The sequence below is a fragment of the Halyomorpha halys genome, unplaced genomic scaffold (genome assembly GCF_000696795.3).
Source record: "Halyomorpha halys isolate HHAL.00 unplaced genomic scaffold, Hhal_1.1 Scaffold1642.1, whole genome shotgun sequence".
NCBI lineage: Eukaryota > Metazoa > Arthropoda > Insecta > Hemiptera > Pentatomidae > Halyomorpha > Halyomorpha halys.
In genome coordinates, this window is record NW_027111815.1 from 54,261 (window position 1) to 62,737 (window position 8,477).

Here is an 8,477-nt window from a genome sequence, read left to right on the forward strand (position 1 = left end):
TGGGTCCCTCTGTCGCAAATGCAACAGAGAGCCGGAAACACCAGCACATGTGCTGGGGAAATGCCCCAACAACTCCCTCCTCATAACACGCCGACATCATAGAGTAAAATACGAGTTAATGAGGCTTCTAAAAGAAAGAGATTTTGCCTGCTTTGACGAGGTCTACTGTGTAGATATACGGATGGATCCACAAGATATGATGATGGAAGTCGGCAATCATTCTGGATCCCACTGTGAGATATGAAAATAACGACCTTGACCAGGCAAATGAAGTAGATAGGGGAAAGAAGGAAATCTACGATAAATGTATCCCTTTCCTCAAGGAAAAGTTCCGTGAGAGGCCTCTGGTTCGGAGCCCGTGGAACGATTCCCAGCACAACTAGGAGCTTCATGGAGGAGCTCGGGGTCGATGTCCAGGACGTGGCTAAGTTGACAGAAAACATAATACTTGACACCCTGGGAATCATACACCACCACAAGCATGGAAATTAATGAGTGGGGGAGTTATACAGAGGAGGGATGGCATGCATGCCTCGCATATCCTATTTGTTGTTTTATTTATCTATTTACTACTTTGTTATTTTTTATATTTTTATATTCTAATATTTGTTATATAGGGGAATATGTTGATAAAATGAAATAAGGGTTGTAAAATGGAGGGGACAGAAAAAAAAAAAAGGGAATAAATTGAAAAGCTTGTATTTAGTTGGTAGACTGATATTAATTGTAAAATAATACTGTGGGAAAAAAAATGTTATCTTTCTATTATATTGTTTCATATCAAAAAAATGTAATTTATAAATTTATATATGTCCGATCACGGATTGATCAGTATGCTGTGTAATGTAGCAACCCGATGTATTTGGGCAGCATGATTGAATAAATTTCTTTCTCTGCTGTGTAGGTATTATTTATTATTGGCCCCTAGAAATGAATTGGTAAATATTTAGTCTTCTAGTTGCTATTTCGTTTTCTTGCTAATGTAATAAATACTAATTTTTTCAATAACCTCATAAAAAGGTAATAATAATGAATACAAATAAATATAACTATAATAGTAAATAATAAGGCAAAAAATAATATATCCTATCATAAATAAAAAATCTAAATTATAACCGGAAACAACTATTGTTGTTTATAAAGCAATAATGGCTGTGAAGTATGGGGAGCAGCATCTCTTACGAAAAGGAAAAACAAAATACAATCATTCCAGAACAAGGTCCTAAGAATCGCAGTATATGCCTCTTGGTTTGTAAAAAACAGCCAATTGCATCGGGAAATATAAATAAAATAAATAGAAGATTTCATCAAAAACAGGTTTACAAAATTGCACTGCCAGTTACCGACAGTTCAAGGAGCAGTAACTTACAATTTGAAAAACGAACCTCATCCCGAAGACTGAAGCCCAGGCTGCTGTAGGACGCCCTTTGTATCTATTCTACTATTGACAATACTAATATTTTATTTATTTTTCTTCTCTGTCTTTTTCTCAAATTCACTTCTTTTTTTCCATTAGAAGTCAATTATTTATTTTATTAAATCAATAAAATGTCATTGTTCATGTTAATTATTTTATTTTTCTCTTTTCTTAAGAATTATTATTTTTATCTATTTACTTTATTTTATATTTTGTTTATAATTCACTGTTATTATTCTCAATTGCTTGGTATTTATAGCGTTGTAAATAGTTAGGGGTGTCTTTTGCATAAGACATTATCCCCCCCCCCCAATAATCAATTGTTAAAAAAAAAAAAGATCGGTTATATTAACCATGTAAAGCCCACCAGGCCGATCTAGTATTCAATAATAAAATAAACAATAGTAAATAAATCACAACAACCTGGCTTACTTGAATAAACCATATATTGACTTGTAATTCACCAGTTTGTACTAATTTTTTTTCTAACCTGACCTCAAAGGCCTTATAATATTGAATTATGAAGGTACATAAATAAACATATATTAATTTGTATATTATTATATGTGTTTTATATAATTATAAAATTTAACTAGCTTTAGCGTACAATAAATAACTTACAAATTATCAAAGTTCATAATTGCCAATTATCCTATTCATACTAAAATATAATGTTCTAATTGAGTCTATTATCTTTTACCTTCGAGAAGGTAGTTTTATCAAATGACAAATTGGAATTCTCCCTAGATAAGCCCCTTCGATTCGGCCTGACGAAGCTTCTCCAAGAAGAGGCAGGAGCAGTGCCTAAAGATGACGGCCCGTAACCAGCTTCGTTGCTATATGTCACGTAGGGGCTGTGATGGCTGTCACAAGGAACAGATCTCATCATTAATACATCTCAAGCCTTGGGCTATCACTGAACTCGGTGTTTAGACGACGGCTCCTTCGATCGAATATAATTTAATTAAAATATATTTTTTTTAAATTCCTCACAGAAATTAATACATCTATATAAATGAGAAGAAGATGTTTGGTAGTGCGGTCGGTGAAGAATAACAAATTGGTAAAAAACTATTTATTAGAGCCAACGTTTCGGCCAAAATTTCAGGCCTTCATCAGGGCTGAGAAAAAAAAAACAAGATAACAACCTTAATGAATAACAGGATTTACAGAGTGATTAGAAAATAGTAAAAAAACATAGATACATCAATAGTGTTGAAATAAAATGTATTGTCTAAGTATCATAAGAAGATAAAGATTATGTGAAAATAAGTTATAATAAAATTAAAAAGGAGGAAATAAAATAAAAATAAAATACATATGAAAAATTAGTAAGTAAATATATGTATACAAATAAATATATTTAAAACCAAAATTATGAAATAGTGGGAAAGAAATCGTAGATGTAATAGTTGATGTTATTAATTTTATATGTAAATAAAATAAAAGGATTAAAGAAATAAAATATCAAGTCAAATTAGCCATAAAGTGTAAAGAAATGAGAATATTTAGTCAGTAAATATATTTTTAAAAAATAGAAAAAGAAAATTAGATAAAAATTAAATGTATAAAAAAAAGTGAGAAATAAAATATAAGTAATTAATGAAATATAGAATTAAAATACTAGAGTGAAATAAATCAAATATAAAGTTATATAAGCCAAAAAACCGCATTTTACATTTTTTATTTATTTATTTTACGATTTATGATACGAAATAGGATTGTGAGGGAAATTCATGTTGGGTATTTTTTTTATCCAACCCGTCTTAAAGGCATACTCAAAAAAACCTTTATTGTTTTTGACGATCTGCCTTTAAACAGTGCAGAAAATGGAACAAACCTACAGAACAAAATCATTTCATAATACATTTCAGCAGATATCCGTCTTCATAATTGATATATCTCTTAATTGAAGCTTTATTATAACGACAGCCTTTTTAAATACTCTGGTTGGTTAAAAAAACTCAATTAATAATGTTGGGTGTGAAATTATATTTTAAAACGATTTTTTTTTTTTCAATTTTTCCCAGCGTTTATGTTGAAATAATCAACAAACGTAAAAAAATGTTTTCAGCTTGTGGAAATTTACTTGAGAACGTGCCAAGTATCCCATTTCGTTGGAAATCCCTGAGTCATGTACGCTGTAACAGGACTGGAGAAGACAATGTCAAATTTTAGAAATGAAACGCACATTTTGTCGTTCCGGAGCGTCCTATAAGCATAAATCGTCAATAACCACAGAAAGGTTTTACTATGATACAATATTTCTATAAATAAAAATTGTCTCATTTGTTTAATATCATTGGATTATAATAAAAAATATATAAGCTGGAAAAAAATATCGTGTTTGCAGGTCATAATTAAATATTTTTGGAATTGAGATGCTATTTATAGTATCATTTCGAATTAACCGAAAAAATAATTATTTATCTTTCACTCTTGCTGTAAGTAAACTCTGTGGATTTGAGAACCCTCTGTAGCCCACCCATTTTTTTTTTTTGTGGGTACAGTTGGGGTAATATATGGTGGTCGAGTGTGATTCTGACCAAATCCTTGCACAACTATTGGTATAGTAACATTACTTTCTTACAAAATACTGCACCCATTTAAGATTGAAGGTGCACATACTTATTAATTTTTTTCTATACTTTTGTTTATTAACCCAAGTGTTGACTTTTTGTAAATCGCTTTCTCGTAACTACAACTTTACTTTACAGAGTAGCAAGAAAGAAAACAGTCACAGCATTCCAAAAATACAATTTAATATGAAGCCCTAGAGATGCTCCACAGAATTGAATTGTGAGATAATGATATATTAGCCTTTGGATATCGACATGGGAGATACATGACAGACAAACAACACCGGAGCAATTTAATCTGCAGGGTTTCGGGGGACCAACTGGTAACCAAGGAGAGGAAGCGACTATCGACGATCTTAGAGGAAATGAAGAAAACGAAATATCTAAGCACCACAAATCTGTGACCCATCGTGAAAAACCACTTTTCCGGGGAGGTCTAATATCCTTCTTATACGAGTTGTCTTCGCGCAGGCAGCTTTTCCCTCGCCCTGTAATTGCTGGCTCATCCATTTTCTCCTTCTTTTTCGGAGAGTAAATCGTTTTAAATTGTTCATCGGAAAACAAATTGGTTAGCCGAGTTACAAATATAATCCTATGATGGGATTCTAGGGTTGAATAGGCATTCTGATGCAGTGATAAAAAAAAATATAGAAAAAACATTAATTTCGTAGGAAAAAATAAAATAAAATAAATTTTCTTTATCTATTACTACTATTAGTAACCAAGAGAGATGGTAAATTATTTCAAATAAAAAATTAAAGGTACTTTAGAGGAAGCTATTAAAAATACGATAAATTGAAATTAATGTCCTGTCACTATACAAACAGCACTATATAAACAACATGTTTATAATATAGCACAACCGACTCTACTTATAATTTAATATTAGAGTAGAGCCATGCGTTTAAAATTTGACTATCATTAATTTGTAGGGCATTATAAACAATCAGTAGAACATCATTTATTCTATTTTCCAAAAATATTTTAAAAAATAAAATAGTAACAATAAACCTTGGTGGGACAATACGCCTTGATTTTCTGAAAACCGCATTGCGGATAGAAAGGCCAAACCACTCCATAATCCGTATGTCTTATGCAGGAACATCCTGAGACTGTTCTGAATCCTGAAGGGAGATAGGTTGCGCGGATAAGAAACCTATTCGATCCTCCAAGTTTAGGAGACTTAAAGGGCAGGACCTATAGGTCGTGCAAAAGACTTTGTTGTGTTCCTCAGAATAAGGAAGAAGATTGAATAAAGAAAGAAGAGAAGATCATTTATCTTATTGCAATAACAAATATGCAGGATATATGGGAAAAATGGATGGCTATGTATTTTGTTGTAATACCAAAGTAACCTTCCTCTGCTTTTTCATGTGTTTATTAATGTTTTTATTACATTTTGTAGAATATAATGATAATAGAAATAGTGAAGAAGGCTCTCGATTTGGTACTCAATTTCGGCCCGTCCGTAGCCGAGCGAGTTAATTCAACTGGTTTGTGATTAAGGCGGCGCACAGTCGTGAAAATTGTAAAAAACCCATCAAATATAAAATGTGTCCTATCATGTTGATAAGTGTAGTTTTTTACACTCTAAAACCTATAAATGAATTCATCGTAATTGGATCTTCCATCAAACAATATTTGTGAGCCGTAACCTAATCTTGCAGATATTAACTTCTCGGGAAAAAGTGAGTTTTTACAAGTTGTTGTTATTTTGTTTTAAATTATCCAACAAGAAATATTTCAGCCAGGTCAATATCAACGAAAGTTAGTGTACAAATTATAGTTATTATTGAAATATTTTAAAACATTTTCTACGATTTTTTTCCTAATTTAATACTGGAAAAAATTGTTTTTGATAGACCAGAAAAAATGAGCTTTATTGACCTTTGTGGTGAGACGGTTTTCTCATTAAAGTGTACATATGAGAGTAACTTTTGTGTAGGTTTCATTGAAGTTTTGAGATTTATGAATTCAGGGGTCTTCTTGGAAGGTGTAACCAGAAATAGGTGAGAACAATAATAAAATTAATTACTATGAATCAGGATAATATTTTATTTATAGGAAAAAATGTTGTTCCTCGAAATTTTATTTTATTAGTAAATGATAATAACATGTGGCTCCCAGTCGATGTAGTGAAACAAGGTACAGGAACAACCAATGATGGAAATGCTGTTTGAAGATTTTTCTCAAATCTATCCTCGGTATCAGCCAACATGATAAAAGTTGATGAAAATTTAACTAGAAGATTAGGGACAATAGTGAAGGAATTTGTAGTCAGTCTTCAATTGACACCTTAAAGTTCAGGGAGTATTTCAACGAGGCGGCTATTTTGGCTGTATCCCTATGTCTGTGTACAACCTTACTGCAACGTCGACAAAATCTTATTTCGCAGAACAGAGATTATCGAAACCATCGCTCTTGCTATAGGGTCCCTGTTAGAAGCACAGAAGTGCAGAAACAAGGGTTATAAGTGTTACAGAATACAACATTCTTGGAAAGGTTGTCGGCAAGCCACCAACGAAGACGTTATTCATGGGCTAATGATTTTATCAGATCCTTGTATAACTTGTTTGAGTGCGATTCTGAAGATGAAAATTCTTCTGTTAGGGAGGGAGGAGTTACAGTTAATTTTATAATTAGCACCATTTTCTTTTCATTCCACTTCCCATTGTTTTCATTTTAGCAAACAATAAAGTTTGTATCTATTTTTTCTGTTTTCTTATTCGAAATGATTTTTCAATATTCATTTTTTTTTTTTTTTATTCCTTGTTCAACTTTATTCTCATTTTTGTGTAAAAATAGTTGATTATACCCAAGCTTTGTACTTTGACTTTTATCCTATTCCCAATGATATGCCATTTAGTCTTTCAGAACAAAATATTTGATTTTATTGACGGAAAAATTAAGTGATACATTTTTACACCTGAAAACATTACAAAAAAAACTTACTAATTGAAAACTATAAATGATATCGAGTGGGTGACTGTTTCATGAATTTTCCATTCAGTACCCCGAATAACATAGGAATTCATGAAAACTGCAGAAGAGAACTAGTTCTTCCTAGAAGAATCCACTTAAATCTTTAATGGGTTGATGTGGAACAGGCAGGTTCTTAGTAATGATGTTTTTTGGTGTAGATATAACACATATCACCTACATTCCGAGCTCCATAGAAATTAGCCAAAACCTAAAACTGCACGTTTGTGGCTACAGTGGTCTCAGCCAGTCTTCACTGGTCTATATGATATCAAATGTCAATGACTCGGCTATCAGGGAAATGGTGGGATCTCCGGGAATTCTGCTTTACATGATTAAGGAAAAGCTTGGTTGGATGTGTTAAGATATGAATATTTCGAAAATGATTTATTGCAGTTAATTAAAGTTAAATTCTATTACATCAGTTATTAACTTATTTTTCTATTATTTAATTTATTTGTATTTGTTGTGGACTTATTTTATTTTGTCATCATTATTTTTTTGTATATTTCTTCAAAACTCGATTGACTTCTTACTATTTTCCTGTTTTAAGGATTTCGAAATGAAACTTACAGGCTTTAATTATGGTGTAGGAAATTGTTTCTGTAGTGAAGTCAACTTTGTAATCTTAATTTTTTTCCAGAGCATCTAATTCAGGAATTTGGGATGAGGTATCTTCAATGAAGGATTCTGATAGGAAATAAGATTTAAACAATATTTCACATTAGTGATTTTTCGGATCCAAAGGGTCAGTATGTGTACCTATTTCAGCTTTCCAGTTTGTTACATTGTTTACAAAATCAATCACTGATAAACAAATAAGTGACCAAATACATTATTTATCGTCACAAGGTTAAGAAACCATTCTTTGAAACTACAAAATTAGCATAATGTATTCGCAAACATGTACAGTTCGTAGTTTGTTGTATGGGATACTTAGTAATTCCTAACGGTCCCATGGTGTAACGGTTAGCACTCTGGACTTTGAATCCAGCGATCCGAGTTCAAATCTCGGTGGGACCTAATTTACACTAAGTATCTTTTTCTTGATCTATGATGAACAATTAAATATTGTGTTGTTATCGACTTTTGACCTCATGACAAGTAATACTTAACTCAATCATTTATTAATTAACAAATAAAAATTATAATTTTGAAATTCTTTTGATACACGGAAAAAATCATTTTTTTTAATTTGAATTTTTAATCTTTATATAATTTCATTATTTCAATTAACAATTAATAAAGAATTTATAATCATGTTTTAGTTTTGAAATAATTTACCTAAATTCATTTCTAATATGTACTTAATAAAATAATGGTTTCTGAACACTGCTCTTCCCTTCATAATTTTCGTTTTTATTTTCACGTTTCCATTAAGTTTTTTTTTTTTTTTTAAGTCTTTATTTTTTTTTTTTATTTATTTAGTCAATATGATCTACAGCTGTAAAAATAATAAATACAATAAGTAAATATGTTGTATGTTTCATTTACATTTGAAA

At 31.1% G+C, this 8,477-nt stretch overlaps 1 non-coding gene across 1 annotated transcript; it reads left to right on the forward strand.

Annotated features, from left to right (window-relative positions):
- The first annotated feature begins 7,926 nt into the window (after positions 1–7,926).
- TRNAQ-UUG (transfer RNA glutamine (anticodon UUG)) lies at positions 7,927–7,998 on the forward strand. Its single transcript has one exon. It is a non-coding gene; the product is annotated as a tRNA-Gln (tRNA).
- Positions 7,999–8,477: the final 479 nt, after the last annotated feature.